The sequence below is a fragment of the Abramis brama genome, assembly GCF_963993115.1.
Source record: "Abramis brama genome assembly, chromosome: 24".
NCBI lineage: Eukaryota > Metazoa > Chordata > Actinopteri > Cypriniformes > Leuciscidae > Abramis > Abramis brama.
The window spans coordinates 18,614,140-18,631,564 of record NC_139986.1 but is presented as its reverse complement, the minus strand read 5'-3'; the positions used below and the strand labels follow the sequence as shown (position 1 = coordinate 18,631,564).

Genomic DNA, 17,425 nt, shown 5'->3' with positions numbered 1-17,425 from the left:
TTCAAACGAGTCGGTGTTTTGACCGATTAGTTAATTTGTTTGGCTAATTGGAATGTAATTCATTTAAGAATGCTGTGTTTATAGGATTAATTATGCAGATCCACACAAAACATTTAATACACGCATTCTCTGATCTTTCCCCAAGATGAAAATATCACATACAAATATCAATAATTGTTGCATGCGGCTTGATGCTTTAATTATTTCAATTTATTTTGTGCCTCTTGACGACATCATTTTGTATTTTGTTTAAAAATGCAAGGAGTAAAAGTAATTTTACATCATGCTCGTTCCCCAAAATGTACAGTAACTGATAAAAGTGTAGTCAGTAATATTTTATTTCCCACGCGCAATGTACACACTATTCTATAATGAAACGATAGATAGCGAGTTTTTCCTGTTTCTTATAGGCAAAATCCAAGCCGCTTGACCAAGTTGACTGTTATCATCCAGTTTGGCTGATGGGTTTAGAATCTGTCATGTTGCCATGGTTTTGCTCTCTTGCCTTTCCTGTGCTGACCAATGGTAACCAGGTAATCCGCTAAATAGAATGCACCACTACGTATGGGGGGGAGAGGGCAGCTTCTAACCCCCCGGGAGAGGCACAAGAAAACATCTAGCCATGTTAAAGACTCATTTGAACAGGGAAAGCTGGAGATGCAATTATCTAGCACACAAAAAGACAAATAATTTAATAAAGTTCATAGGAAGAAAAGCACAGTTTCTTCTCTGCTTTAGAGCATTAGCCATAACCCAGTGAAATATACACTCTCCTGAACAGGGGCGATGGCTTGAACTGATATGTGTTCTGAATGATTCTGGTTTTAGTGTGTGTTTAAGTGCAGCCCGCTCAGTAGGTGTTCTGGTCATGGGGGCTTAAACCCATGTAGGAGGGTCTCGGTATCTTTTCAGCTACAAACAGCAGGCTCATTTGTACTTGTAGTTAATTAGCTGATTATTGATTGTTTCATTGATTGTAATGATTTTGCATGCTCCATCATCTTTATTAGCAATCCTCAGTTTAAAACAAAATAATAGCAAAATACTTAATTTAAATAAATGTGAATAATAATAATAATCAACAATAATAATTGCTAAACAGTAAGACATTTTAAATGATCAGTTACACTGTCAATTATTTATTTGTTTGTTTTACACCAAAAATGATATACTTATTCAAATGATTTGGTTAATTAATAAGCAAAACAGGCAGCTATACATTCAGCAGATGGAGAGTCTCTGGCTTTAGGATAGATGGCCAGAGATGCAACTCCTGGCCGTTTGTCTATTAAAGAGGGATCAACAATGAAAACCTCCGCACCATGAGGAGCAAAGGGCCAAGTGGGAGGGGGCAGTGGGGGTGAATGGACTCAAAGAGAGGACCAAGTGTGTCTCTGAGAGTGTAGTTTAGTGTACATTTCCCGATGAGATCGACCAGCCAACTGAAGTCACTTTTCAAACAACCATTTTCCCCTCTCAAACGTCTCGCTAAATAGTCCACAGTCACTCTCATTGATTTTCTTTATCAAATAAACAGAATGGCACCGCGTGCCTGGCCGCCTCCCTCATCCGTGATCCCGGGACGCATGCAGCAGCTGGGAGCTCGTGTGAATTTACCACATTAAAACATAGAATTATCATATTGATGGATGTCATTAAAACTCTGTAGTTTCAGTCCTGCAGCCTGTAAATCAATTAATTATTTGATATCTTTATTTAATACTGAAATATAATGCGAAAATATTCCAATTTATTTTTTTAACACTTAAGCCTTTTATTTGCAATACACATTGCATTGTTAGCAAATGTCATTGTTCTGTTTCTGTAAAAGTGTTTTTTTTTCTAATATATAATAAATATAGTTCCATCGCTTATTAATGCCCTCACTGCTCTCTGCTACTTCATTTTGTTTCTCATGAAAGGTGAAAGTCGTGTCTGATACCAGTCTCATGTCGTATATGGATTTTCGTTTATATAATCGATCGAAATGTCCCAATACATTGATCGAAAGTCCAGTGTTTTACAAACAAGCATTTGTGAATCTCGATTTTACGTTGGAAGTGATTTTGCCACGACGTTGTTCACAGATTGTTCACGCAATCTTGCATTTGTTTGTATTAAACATAAAAGCAAATTAATAAAAAACATAATAATAAATCAATCCTATACGAATGCACGAAAGCATTGTGCCGTGCACTTCTTATTCGGTTAGTAGCAAGAACGTTCTAATTGTTCAAATCATTCTGAATGACATGTCGTTGCGGTATATGAAATTAAAGTTAGATAAGTCCGCATTGAGGGAGGCTGCACCCAATCCCCAACTTATTTCCCATTTTGTGTTCCAGCATCACCGCGCGCCGCTCTTTTCAATGACAATGTGCCAAATCTAGGCATTTTCAAAAGAGTTTCCATATGCTATAAGCAGAGCATCAGAGAGACAGAGGACACCGGGATGCCCTTTTATACCAAAGGTACAAGCGATTTATTTTCTTTTTGCTGGCGTTTATAAACAAGAGATGGGAATATATAATACTAAAAGGAATAGGCTATAATGTTTTAAACAGACTGCACTTGAAATATGTCGGTTTAGTGTAAATTTCATTATTAAAAGAGAAAAGAGAGCTGATCATATACAGATGGCGGAGATTTTTTTTTTTTTTTTTTTTTAATTTGTAGTGGATGTTAAGCTTTTTGTTTTTATGAGAGAACTGTGAGATTCCACTGTGGGACAGTTTTGAAACGATTTGTTTTTTTGGGGAAATCATATATCTTTTGGATTTTATACATTTTTGTTGTGGTAGTTATTAATAGGTTACTTTTGTGGCTTTGTTGTTGTTGTTTACTCAGTGTGAATACTTTGCCATGTCGACTTTGCCAAATATAATGTCACGAAAAGTAATTTTTATAGCTAATCAGTTAGATATTTTCGTTATGATAACGCATGTTTGGCTACTTTTGTTATAGCCTATTGCACGGAGATTTTCCCGTCTTCCACAAATAGTGAAAACTTTCTTGAAGTGTGTGTGAGAGAGAATTGAGCATTTTTGAAGGAACTTAATTCTCTGTTAGCGAAGCATTTTGGAAAGTGCTTTATGCGGCTACAAAGGGTCAGTTACTGTCAAAACCTGACCTCTCAGACCCCAGAGGGCGCCAGGCGGTTTGGACAAACCTTTCGTTTGTGGGGCAGGACAAACATTCACTCCTTCAGTAGCCTACGACTAAAGAACAGAAAAAGAAACCCTGGAGTCATTGTTAGACATCGTACATTTAAGAAAGACAATTATAAGAAATCACAGGTCGCGAATGGTATGATGATTGCTTTATTGACATTTCACTTAAATCAATATTCATGCAGTTTTTGATAGCATTTCAGAATGTCATAAAAAGCGAACAAAGCTTTTGATATTGTTTGCATATCCATATAGCTGAAAATGAAGAAAATACATTGAAATAAGACAATAAACAAATAGGCGAATCACCGATGATAAATGCTAGTCATTGTACATTACACGCTAGCTTTTACCAAACAACAAAAAAAATAAAGAAAAGAAAAATCTCAATAGGCTACTTGTAGCCTACATCACAAAAACATACCGCAACAAAATGCCAATCTTTAATTAATTTAAGATTAATAATACGCTAATAAAGCGATTTTCGTCAGATAGCCTGAGAGAAAGAAGAGCAGAAAGTACGAGGGTGGACACGAGCATATGAAAGTGCTAAAGCACTGTCAGCCACGCAGCTTCCACTTTTTACAGCCTAAAACAGTTCAAAAGACAGCAAACTCTTATAAAAACGCTAAATGTATCCGTCAAAGTATACTTGCATAAGAGGTGAGACCTTTAAATCAATAGTTTTAAAGTCCTCCGCGATGAGCAGCAGAAATACAGTCGTCAGTGGCAAATAAATAACCTTTACTCCGCCGCATTTTCTTTGCGTTTAAATGAAGGAAAAATCTGAAGCTCTCCGTGTCCTATTGCAAGCTCGTCTCGGGCTTGTTTCTGTTCTCTCTCGTTCATCCTGCCGAAACACCACTTGGGTCTGGCAGGCACGAGTCCCCCGAGGACTAGAAACAGTGGATCAGGGGTGAAGAAGTAACGCCTCTGTTGACCACCTCTCGCCCATCCACAGACCCACAGTAGACATGCCAATCCAAGGGCTCGTGTTTTACTGCAAACACAGCTCTGGTATTGGGTATAGCATCCTTATCGTGCGTTCCGGAAACAGAGCCTCGCTCAATTCAACCCCTTCGATTTTTTCATAAAGGAGAGCCGATCTTTTGATTTTCTTCACGATTAACATCTTGTAGGGTCTTCTTTCAATGGCGACATTTTAGGAGATCCAAACTAGCTAATCAATCGGAGCATTTAGTAGCCTATGCGAGTATGAATATGAGCTTAAACGCCTGATGAGTCAAATAAAAGGATGTAAAGTTCATAAGCCATAAAGGCTCTTTTACAGGCTACTGTGAGCTTTAGTTCCGAGGCCCATTTACTGCCAAGTAGCCTACTTTGAAGATTTATTTTGAACACTGTCTTACTGATAAATATTCTGCAAATTTAAAGGCTATCGAATTTACCGTTTCGTATGTTTTGTTTGCTAAGTGTCATCAAGTGCCTTAATATCTTTTATAAAAGTAAAATAATATTCGCATGCTGCACGTTCTCTTACAATACAATAGCCTATAATAACTGAAAATCATTATAGCCTATACAACTGGGGCGATGTGTCCATTTAATCTGATCAGCTATTGTAGCCTTCATTTTACGTGTCAAGCGGATCCTTAATCAGCGATAGAGTATTCATGTTATGTTTTTTTTCTTCATTTATTTACATTGCATTTCATTCTTTCTTTGAAGACTAAATAGCCTAGGCTACTGTAGCTAAATAACAAAAATGTCAATTTCAGTTGTATTGTTCTTAAGTCATTTTTTAACATTACATTTTGAAATATTTGGATTTACACTTTAAACTATTCCATACATTGAAGACAGATGTTATTGCAACAATAGTGTCCAAATGCATGTCTGCCGATTAAAATCTGTAAATGTTAATGCATCGAAGTGTAAGGGGAGATTAATTATTTCTATCTCTCTCGAAAAAAAAATAAAATATTGAGGAAGCATTGCTGCTACACATGATATTTAGGCCGACTGCATTAAAAACAAAATCTGAAATTGCCATATTTTTTTAATAACAGCAGACTTACATTTTAAGAGTGCCATGTCTTTAATATTTCTAAATTTATTTTATTTTTATTTATTTTTAAAATATACGGCTTTGATCACAGGTATGACTAAAAAAGAAAGAAAAAAAGAAACATGTCCTATTGTCCCACCAAATATTCCAGGCCGTTACAGGACGTCTTGCCCACCGAAAACAGATTTCCCCCCTATTAGATCATTTTAGGAATCTGGCTCGTACAGCCCTTCGGCTCTCCAAGTTGAAACAGCGCGTCATTTGCAATGTGGAGACTGTTGATCACCTCACTAATTACGTCTCTCTCTTTCTGCCTCGCGCGCTCTCTCTCTCCCTCCCTCGCGCGCTCACTCCCCCTCTCTCTCTCATTCCCAGAGTGCATATCGAGAATAGACACACAAAGACATGCGCACTCAACTTAATCAGCCATTTTTTTAAACAGGGCTAAAACGATAATAATTAGCAGAATAAAGACATATCGGATTTTCATTTCCTTACCTCCTTTCCCTTACCCCTCCACAACCGAAACTGCTAGGCAGTCGTCGACACATCTTTTACACAACCGGACCCAAAGGATCGACTCTTACTGTAGTATTTACGTTTTTTCCAATAAAGTTGGAGGATTACTGTTACATTTTTTTCTTTTTTATCCTTTTTTGTTACCTACTTGCGGTACCATTGGATGTGATTTTTTTCAGAAAAAGCAAATATCAAGAGAAGAAGCGGAGGGAACCGCGGGGGAAGAAAGTAAGTTTTTTTTTTTCCCTTCAACTTTTATTGAGTAGTTGGTGTTAAATTTAGGTCGAGTATTGATTTTCTTTCGCGACTAGTCTTGCCGAATATGCGCTATTCCGCTGTCGGATTACGGCTTTATGTGATATAATTTCGACAAATGTCAGCCTAAATATTTTTCTCTCAGTTTATAAAACAGTCGTTTTGCCGAACTGTCAGGAGATGTTGCCCAACCGTATCTACCATACACCTTTTCCGACTCCTTTTCGTTTCTTTTGCAAGGAACCCTTTACAAATGTTATGTTTAGCTCTATTTGATAGCGTTCTTCGCTGATACAGAGTAAAAGTGGACAGATTTGGACGCTCGCGGCTGTTGTGTTCGCCTCAGGAGTTGGACTCGCCTCGTCACAGCAAACGCTAAACAGCAGGGCTTCCTTACATTTGACCAAATTATCATTCGTATATCTCAAACAACATAAGTCGTACATTTTTAATAACATCTGTTCGAAAAGACAACGTGTCGTTACGGGCAAACATATCCTGTAGTAGTAAGAAACGCGAAGGCTACGTTTTGACACGACGTCGCGAGGCGCCTCCGGACCGGTGTTTTCAGTCATGCATCTTGAGATAAAATCAAAAGCGGCACAGTTCACCTCTGATAACTAAAAGATGCTTCTTCGTACATTTCTGTTACCTGTAACGTATAAAACAGTCCCTCCGGTTGATGGTAAACGATAGGAGGGATTGAACTCTAACAGCAGCCGAGGGTCTCTTCTGCAATATCCCGGACTCCTTCGTGTCTGTGGCAGACGTAAAAAAACGGAATAAAAAGGACCGAAAGCATTCCTATTTTCATCAGAAAGCCCATTCCGTGTTTAAACTACTTCTGTCTTCTGTCTTGCCCGTAAGTTTCCTTTTCTTCTCCCTTCATTCTCTTTACGTTTTTCCTGAGATAATTGTCCCCGAGTTTATAGTAAGGTCGGTAGATTCTTAAAGTTCAGAGTTTTCGTTTTTTGTGGTAAAACGTTAACATTGGCATTGAAGACCGTGGCATGTGTGTGAGCGCTTTGCTTTTGGGTTAATGGTGAGTGTGAGACAGAGTCTTGGCTCCGATTGGAACGCGACAGTGACAAGGGCATCGATCGCTTCCATTGAGAGCACAGAAAAAACACAGGCAGTGGGGAGGCAGAGCACAGAGCCGCGGTGTGTATCGCTGTGTGTCTGCGCTCTCTGCTCTCTAAAACACCAGATTTTCACTGCCCGGATCACCGTATTTGTAGGATTTTCACGTTGTTTTGGGTGTACTCTTTACTGTTGGCAGCATGTTTGCTTGTTTGTGTATTAATTGAGCTGCGTTTGATTTTTCTTCATTAGACATTGAGGATTTGTACGCTTTTTTTGTTGTTGTTGCATTAATACAATCATTTATGGATACCTGGATTTATTTGCAAATTGGATTTGAACCGGACATCTGTGCATCTTTTTTATTGGATTGTTTTTTTATATGGCCTATATATCGTTTTTAAAAAATTAATTTAGTAATAATTCAGTAATAACAGCAACAACAACATTATTATTATTATTATTATTATATGCATATGTATATGTCTTGCATGTAGAGGTAGTGCTTTCTTTTTTTTGTATTAAACCTTTAAATTTTTAGCTTGAATTATTTGTATTTATATTAATGAATAAAATGCTTTTTTCATTCAGCAGTTCTGTTGCTGTGTGACAACAACAGTTAGATGTAAAACATTTATTCCAAAAACGCTTTCTCTGAGACCTGCAGATACGCAAGGCATCTGGATCTAATAAGCGTGCTTTGATTCATTTTCAGATGTGTTTTGTGTTTTTGTGTCCACATAATTTCATACAGGGTACAGATTGATTCGAAGCAGCTCGGAAAATCGTGAAGCCAACGCGAGGAGCCTTTAATAACTCTTGAGACATGTTCTGCAGTAAGATTGGCTGAGGCTTCTCCTAGGGTCGACAATGTGTCATTTCCATGAAGCCAAATTGCCCACTGCCTATATGATATTAATGTGCAAATCAATATTTCAGGGATTAAATTTCCCTTCTTCATTTTTTATGGTTTCTACCTCAATAAGTCTCAAGTCTAATAGAAGAGGCTGGATGATTTAAAATCCGCCTCTGCGGAGTGGCTTGCTACAAGCCTATCACAGCGTTCTGCTGTTCAGTACCGAAACTCCTATGGCAACGCGCAGGGCTTGACTGCCACTGCTTTGTGACATTAAGACACCCAATTTGGCTAAAAGGCTGAGAGATGACTGCGTGTTCGGTTGAATGCTAATACGTGGTTATCCCAGCACTGATAGTTGTAAAAGAGAAGCCCCGTTTAAACACACACTCGCTGATGTTTGCATACACATGCATTCAGACACACACACACACATACAATATATGCACAAATTTGACAGCATCCATCTTTAAAAATCCCACGACCAACCATCATCACTAGTATCAGTTTCTCCCCAAAACGCCGCAATATAAAAAAAAAATTCAGTAAAGGCCTTGTTCGAGAAATAGACAGGGAAATACAGTTTCTATTTTCAAATGTGGTGATATGAACCATTTAAAGCATCATGGAGCACGGCTTATTTCATTGCAGTTGTGGAAATTCATTGTTGGTCAGAAGAAGCAGGATTTTTTTTTTTTTTTTTTTTTTTTCTTTAACCCTGACATTATAATAGTCCTCTGAGCTTTCTGCTGTCTATCATTAGGTGTTTGTTTTTTATTCATCTCGCACCATCTGGGCTACGCTTCACGGAGCGGCATGAATTTCATATGTGATAGAATATTTTTTTTATTTTTTTATTTGGTCTCATTTTAAACCTTTGAACAGACCAATTTAATTTCGCCGGCACAGAAGGAAAAAATGTACATGGTGGAGGACAAAGACCTTTTTAATCTGGCTGCGACTGTATGGTTTCCTTTAAGATTCCCTGTCTGTTATGATTTCAAAAGCTGAATGTCATTGTGATAAGATATTGTCCTTTTTTTTTTTTTCGCTGTCATTTTTTGAATACATCTTAAAAGTGTCTCTACTCAAGACTTAAATTTTATAACCAGAACGATTTATTTTAGCTCTGTTTATTAGGTTCTCATTTGTTAGTGGTAGTTGTGGTTTCCCAAGCACATTAACCATTTAATAAACTCCAGTGTGTGTGTGCACTCTTCATAGATAGCATTGTGAAAACATTTCACATTGTTTTAAGAGGAACTATAGGGCTTTTGTTGTGGGCCCAGTTGAATTTGGTTCGGAGGATGCAGTACTTGCCCCGGTCCGCAGAGCAGTGGGTGGAAAGCTGAGAAGTCAGGAGCTGGCTTAATGTATTAAGGGGGGCCTTTTAGTGTCAGCCCCGAGGCATTTCTGAGGCAGAAAGAGCCTCCCCTGCTTAGAGGCTTTCTGAAGGGTTAAACACTTGGATGGGGTTCAAGCTCCATAGCGCCTAGGGAAAGTGCATTTGAATATGTACAAGTTTCATGTAATTAGGACTTAATTTTATTAACATATGCAAATTGTTAACTCTGAGGTTTGTTCAGCTGGTGGAGATCATCTGAGCACAAACGGCTCATTGTTCCTGGGGCAAATAATGGATTTGGAGTCGGACGGTGGCAACGCATAACCAGCTATCTAATTTAAGTCGTACCATGGCGAAATTTCATTAGTAGCCATGGAGATGGGTTAATTGTGCTGACTAATGGCCCTGACTATGGCGGTGGCCCCCCAAAAAAACAGCAAAAAGCACGACGGCTTACTTAATCTGCCTCACGATAACACTTGTTTAGACACGTTTCTCTCATGTGGGTATTTGCATATGCAAATCCGGGGTCTTCCTGATCTCATTCGTCATGTCGGGCTGTCAAACACACAGAAAGACAATGAAAGCGAGAGCGAAGGCTGTTGCTGATCTCACCACAGAATGGCCAGCATTATTCAGGCCGACAACATTCTTTCATAATTTGTTTCTGATTAATAGACCAAGACTGAGGCTCGTTCTGTTCGGGGCTTTTTGCAAAGAGAAGGTCAGGTCAGAAAGAGTTTCCACAGCAACTAAAGATCTATTCTTTTCCCTTTGGCTAATTAAATCACATTCTTAAGGCCTCTCCACTTTTTTGAGGAGAACGAAGGAGCGGAAAAAAATACTGTCTCAGATAATCTCTAGTTTCCTTCAGCTATAGTTGGGGGAAGCCTTGTGCAGTGCTAGTTCTCCTGAAGTAATCCTGTTTTTTGACAGAAATGTAAACTGATATAATTGCTTTTCAGGAAAGGGAATGCAGGGTTTGTACAAGTGTAAAAAGCATCGGAAAAGGATTAGCATTTTTTTGCATAATGCACAGCGGCTTTGAATAGGGCACTGAATGGTTGACTGAGTGACTTAGATGAAAGCAAGATGGAAACGGTGCCTTCTCGTCCTTTCTTTCCAGGCCCCGCTTGTCCCCAAAGATGTTTGTCGAGGACTTGAGACAACAGGCGCAGGCTTCATATTCCTGAAGCCTCCCAAGATGCCTGCAGATTTTGTCATCATGTGAAGTAATATGTATGATAATGGTCTCTCTCTCAACTGGTAAATAGCAGCCCGTATGCTTTATTCAGTAGCGTTCAGGCACAACAGCAGAGCTAGCGAGTTGATTCTGCAGAGAGGGATTTCTTCCTCCAGTGTCCTCAATTTCAACAGAAAAGGTTTTGATTGTACGATAGATATGTGTGTACTTAATTTTTACACTCTTCAATATAAACAAGAATGAGAACCCAAGGAATATGTTTGGAATCCTTTTGATATTCAGAGAAAAACATTCCAAGCGTGAATTTTTATGTGTGCATGTGCGTGTGCGTGTGTTAAAAATAAAACGATTAACGCAGCATTCATATATTATAGATGAAGCGTTTTGGAGGACGGCCTGATTCTAGCGCTGGTATTTGTGTTTGGGGGAAGGTGCCGGTGTGACGTGAGCACCACTTCCGTGATTTCAGCGTCACTGACATCGCGATCTATTAAATGAACGCGAGCTGTTGCCAGAGACATTTTCCCTGTGTTTTGTTGTGTTCTGTGAAGCCTTGATCATCTTTCACTGACCTTTTATAGACTAGAGCTGTCCTTTCATATGCAAATGATTAAGGGAAAGGAATTGTAGCCAGGATAAGTGCTCACAGGTTATCACGAACAAAACTATTATTCTTCTATTCTCTTCTGTCTCTTATTCCAACCGTTCCAGGGGTGAAAAGCAAGTAGCTTTGAGTCGATTGTGAAAGGTGGCTATGTCAGTCTTTTTAACTCTGGCGCTAAAGAAAAGGATACACCATAGATGACGGTTCACGTCTGTGCATTTCAAACAAAGCTCTCAGTTAGACAAGTCATGCTTTAGTGTCTGCTTGAATCAGGCGTGTACTGACAAGCTCAACCAGATGTTGATGTGGGCCCGGTTGCCAAGTGAAACTTGTATGCTGTGGATTGTGTCCCCCTTTCCGCCCCCACCGGCCCTCGAGATGTGCTCTCCTTACTCCACAGCTTGGATGTTAAAAACGTCTCTTCCTCTTCCGCGACTTGCACTCCATTCCCCCCCGATGTGTGAGAACACTGACTGATGAGGACATGGACATTTCAAACAATCGTAAGGGTTGTTATGAGAAGGACGTGTTATCGTGAGGAAATGTAATTTTTGTCCTCATTGAGAACTTTCATTTTTGAGCGCAGTTATCTAAATGTTTTTGTTGCTCTTGGTCCTTTGCCAGTCAGGATTACATTACTTTTACTGTCAGCTTGCGTCTCATCGGAGAAGGGGATTTTTCCCCTTCGTATTCTCAGGCCTTCCTTGGTTTTTTGTGACGCCTTCTCTACAGGATATTAAAAGGGGGGGGGGGAAGAAAACCAACTAAAGACACATTTAGGCATCTCATTGGAAAAAAAGCAGTCATGTATGGAAATGAACAGAAAAGACCAAAATATTGTATATAAAATCCAGAGAGTCGCATTTTGACATACGTTTTCGAGTACATATGTAGTCATCGTCGCTGAGGCTATTAGCAGCTAAAGGCCAAAAGGTCCCCTCAATATGATATTTTTTCACCATGTGATGTGTAAAAATAAGCTAACCTTCTCTGTGAGGATTTAAGTTTTAGGATAGGTTAGAGGATTTAAAAATATTTAAATTTATTGTAATATTACGTATACATATTAGCATTTGACATTACAAAGCAGTAATACCATTTTCATACCATGCAATAAGAAAATCTCATGAGAATATTTATGTCTCTGTAGATCACAGCATCGCTAACAGCAACCGAGTGTGCATTAAAGGTAACCTCTTCATTGACAAAGTATCATGCAGAGGGATTGCCATATAGCCACAGCTATTGTGAAGCACTTTATTTCATGTCCAAGTACAGTTATACGGTCAAAGGTTGAGCTTAACAGTCTCGTCTTGTTGCTGTTTCTCCCTCCATATGTGCTGTAGATAAAACTTTATGTGAGCTTCATTTAGACAGATGTACACTCAAAAATCGTATGCACCCTCATTGCCGATCTCAGCTGGATAACAAGCCCATTATTAGTCGTCAAGAGAGGGATGAGACCATAATTGAATATGTATGACCGGTAGTGCCTTATGTAAACAGATAAATGAGAGCCTGCCCTCATGAATATTCATGCTGCTTGGTTCATCTGGCCCTATGATGAGGATATTAACACGGCTGGTCCACCTTTGTGTATATGTGTTGTGTATTAGGGATGCTAACGATTAGTTGACGATCGATTAATTGTCAATAATAATTTAATCATTAAAACTTATTGATGGTCCATTAAGCAAGGTCATCATTAGAGTGTGTAGTTTTGAGGCGCATGGTTCATGTGCAAAACGTGCCGCAGACACGCTAGGAAAAACTAAGCGAGCGCGCCGTAGTTATATTCTAAATGTATTTATGTCTTCAAGCCATGCAATGGATTATGTAGGCTAGCCGTTTATTTCGAAACATAATTAACCAAGGGTCCAAAGTTATTTTACTGAACAGAAGATCTACTTGTATAAACGGCACGATAAAAGTATATAGAATAAGCAACAAGTAATAAGATCCTGGTTGAGAATTGATCTTCCAGCACTGTTTCAGCTGTGCTCTCCTAATCTATGGTGCATGGTAAATCAAGACCTGTCAATCTAAACCAGTGTCCGATCGGTCTCTACACATCGTCCCTACCCACTTTACCCACCCCACCACACTCAAGATCCAGTTTCCGTTGGTTGAACTCTCAAATGATGTTGAAAAACACTGCATCATGATCGCGATGCGCTCTGATCCCAGAAGTCCTGTAGCTTTAGCCAAGCAGCGTATCGTGTCACTTTGTGATCTACGCATCGTCTTATGTTTTTTGTTATGTTGTTTTTGGGCTCGCTCGAGACCACCTGCTCTAAATAAAGATATGTGATCTACTATGGTTCACTAATGTTTCGTGAAGTAAATTTTTTTTTGGTATAGTTTGGTCTCTAACTGAAACAAATATGCTTGCTGGTTGAGACCTTTTCAACGAAATATGACACAAGTCTATCTGTTATGTGCAGTGATTTTACAAATCACATTTTCATGTAAAGCAGTTTAATTTTTCACGCTATGAAAAGGAGCACTTCTAATATGTCAGGAGATTTAAAAGCACTTGCTAAGTGATGGTCATATTCCCTATATTCACTGTAAAGCCAAGCTTTAAAGCGACACCTATTTTGTGTTGGTTAAGTATCGTGATAACTTGGTAGCACCCCTCGCTTTGGATTTAAGAGGTTAATGATTAATCGATTAATTGATCGTTAATTTAAACAATGCTTGATTATGGGAATTTATGTATATTGACATCCCTAATGTGTATGAAGAAAAGGAGCAGTTTTGCAGACATGACATTGGCCCACTGTTTGCATTTGTCCAGGGGCTGAGCAGGAGAAGTCCCCGGAGAAGAATTTGGTTAATGCTAGACTTCTCATATCCTGTCTCGCTCTGGTCTGGCATGTGCGCTGGAATCATCTTTAATTATTTGCTTTAAAGGGGGTTAGACTTTCCATCAGTCCAGATGAGTGGCACGGACTGAAGGCTGGTTTTGTGTGGGCGCTCGAAGTCCCAGCGTGGTCACCGTCTTTTTAGAACGAGATTGAATGTGCGGTTCGTGGAGCTCACGTTAGAGAATCGTGGTCATGAAATGAAAAGAACAAAGTATCACATTGAGCCGAGAGAAAAAAGATAATGGTGTCGTCTGTATTTTGGGCTTTTGAAGAAACAACGATTTTCTGCCTCACCTTGTCCTCATTTTCGGAAGATTTCTTTTAGCTTTATATGGAGACAATAGGGTGACCGGCGTGCCCATAACCATATAAGTTATGGGCAATCAAAGAAAGTGTAATAAAAAAGACCTATGGAAAGTGTATGAAAAAAACATTAAGGAAAATTGAGATCCTTTGGGGTGTTTCATATAAAATCAAATCAGAGGCCTTTGCGAAGATCAAGCGATGCATACGAATGGCGAACCGGAGGGCTGTTAAATCTGACGATGGATGGGGCTAGAAGAATATTTGAGAAAGCACAGATTATTTTCCATTTAATGCCTGCGAGTCTGTGAGATTTGTTGAAACAAATGTATATGTGCCATTTCATGTGCTCGCATCTTGGCTTTGCATTTCAAAACACTCCCTCACCGCAGCTTTATGCTTATTACTGCATGGCATTTGATAGCAAAACAAATCATTCTTCCCCCTGACTATTACCATTCTGAGCTGTAGGTATAATGTGTTTTCTTTGCTTTAATTAGTTGGCGGTTATGCTGATCCAGAGCTTGTTTTCTCTTCTAGGTTGTCGTTGACCTTAAAATACCCCCAGTGTCTTGTTGAGGCCTTAGCGATCTGAAAAGCATAACACAATGTGGCCTTCCCCACTGCAGCGCGCTGATAATGTTACAGCTGGGCCAAAGCGGCCCATATAGGCTTTCAAATGGCATAAGTGGCAATAACCACAGACTCTTTTAATGTTTCTCTTCATTAGCACTGCTCACGGATATTTTTTCGGTCTCTTGCCCTTTTCATCTGAGAAAGAAACAATTTTCTGCTCTCTTATATCATGCCATTAAATTTCTTTTTTTTTTTAATGAGTCAAAAAAAGGATTAATCATTTTACTATGTGCGTCATTTTGTCTGGTGATTGTAGGAAGCAGACGGAGCGACGTGACTGAAAGATTCGTCGAAATTAACTTTGAAAATTGAATCGGTAGTTTGCGTGACATTCCGTTTATTTGATAATGGAATATTGTGGCCCTAATTTCAACTCATTCTAATTACATCTGACAGTTGTTTGTTTGGATTGAAATCCAATTAAAGTGTACACTTTTCAAGCGGTTCCTTCTTAAAGAAATAATGACCCCATGATGGCTCTGAAAATAAATGTTTTTTTTTTTGTGGGCATACAAGGGTAAACTCGCAACAGCTGTCAGAACAGAGTTTGTTTAAAAAGCAAATGCCTTTGGTCTAAAGTTCATTTGGAGAGCTCTCTAATTAAATATAGGCCCGAACCTTAAGTTAATTAGTAATTCTCTGGCTCCAGAAATTAGAGAGATCTGGAGCACAATCTCTCGTGCTGCCATATAAAGGCATTAAGGCCTGTATGGGAGAACTTAGTTAGCAGTAATTCATGCTTTAATAGATTGTTTGACATGTTTTGTGAAATTCCTGCATGAAGAACACTCGGGTTAGCACATAGCTAGCGGCTCTGGAATGCATGCAGGGATACCTGGCCTGTGATTATGTTTATAATACTAGATAATTACAGGACCGGCAGGCTGGATGCTCCGTCTTTACTGAGCAGCTTGAACTTTAAACTTTTATTGTTTCTCGGGGAAAATGACAGCACAGAAAGGTCAGAATCTGTGAATGAAAAACGGGCTCTTGTTCCAAATGGCGTCTGCTTACTGCTCCCGGCCCACGTGATAGCGTGTCAAAACATTCTCCTGGTTAAAGTTAGTTAACAGAGGCGACCGTAGGAGTATAACACCTGTCCAACAGGCTTAACATGGTATATATTTAAATGGCTTGTTAAACTGTGAATTTGCCCCCTCCTATGAGTTGAAATATGTGGCCTGTTTTTAACTTTGTGTGTGTTTGGTTCTCACCTCTGTCTTTGCAATATGTAGCATGTATTTACGTGAGCATCACTCATTCCGTCAACGGGATAGACTTTTCTTAAAATTCTGCTTTATTTATTTTTATGTATTGGAAGGGGGCAGTGCTTTCAAACAGATGTGCGCAAAACTACGATTTATGTAACTGGTAAGCGCTTTCATATTGTATGTATTGTACTCCACAAGAACATGTTTGACCAGTAGATTAATATTTATTTAGCACAGGGAAATCAAGGGATTAGTCAGTCATCATTTTAACTCTAATCCTGCTCTGCAAAAACTAGACAAAGAGGGTGATTACTAAACATGGACTGACAAAGCTACAATTAGATTCTCTGCTTTTCTTGTCGAGATTGGGGGGGAAAACACTCGCACACAACACGCACACAAAGGGATAAAGCTCTGAACCTTTTTCTCCCTCCTGCAAAGAGGAAAAAAAAAAAAGCAGAAAGCAAACATATTCATCACTCGTGCTTGCGCGGACAGCAGAAAGATCACGAGATGAATTCGCATCAAGCCTGTGAATCAGAGAAAACAACTCTAATTTTAGTCAGTGCCTCCTTTGAGAAATGTTCTTTTCTAGTGAGTCGGTGTGTGTTTAGTCATATTCTCTGTCAGTGCCTGTGCACGTTTGTATTTGTTTGTGTGTCATTACTATAAAGAGAAAACAGCATATCTGCTTTACTAATTAAGCTATAAGACTCACCAGGGGAAACGCACTGATTTGCATGTGGCTTATTTCTCTTAGCAAAATACGTCTGATGGGTCTCAGGTGGGCAAACGTGCGTGGTTGTCTCTGCGATGCTCACTAAGTTAACTGTCAAAGTTAACTTTGCAAAGCTGAAGCAAGAGAGAAAGAGGTGGGGTTAAAGGGATGATCTGCCGTCACGTGGACACGGGCACCAGAGAAGATGTGAAACCAGATGTGGGGTGAAAAAAAGGCTAAAGAGGAAGACTAGTGGGGAACCTGCCAGCATACGTTCCCCTTTCCCCTCCTTCTCTTTTTCTCAGTTGAAAAAGAATGTTAATGATTTTTTTCACCCCCCTGCGCTCCTCCAGAGACACAGCCTCATTGTTTGTCGTGAGGACCTTTTCTTTCAAACTTAATTACCTTCTCCCCTTTTTTCTGTGACTTGGACTGAAAGTTTGCACTGTGTCGGGAGAGGTCGTCACACATTCTTTTTACGCTCCTTTTCATTAATCCGGGGTGTGCAGGCATTTTCTCTCCGTGTTGGGACGGTAGGGGAGGGTAATGGAAGAGCCTCGGAATGATCCGCAGGAAGCTTAAAGCCGGTTAATGCAGTATAATAGTCTGGACATAGACTGGCCTT

General features: G+C 39.4%; 1 protein-coding gene across 1 annotated transcript in view; it reads left to right on the top strand.

Moving 5' to 3' along the window:
* The first annotated feature begins 5,594 nt into the window (after positions 1-5,594).
* Positions 5,595-17,425, top strand: part of zfhx4 (zinc finger homeobox 4) — a 73,393-nt gene continuing 61,562 nt past the window's right edge. The window contains exon 1 of the mRNA XM_084102180.1: positions 5,595-5,946. The gene's annotated coding sequence lies outside the window, so the exon portion shown is untranslated. The remainder of the gene's footprint in view (positions 5,947-17,425) is intronic.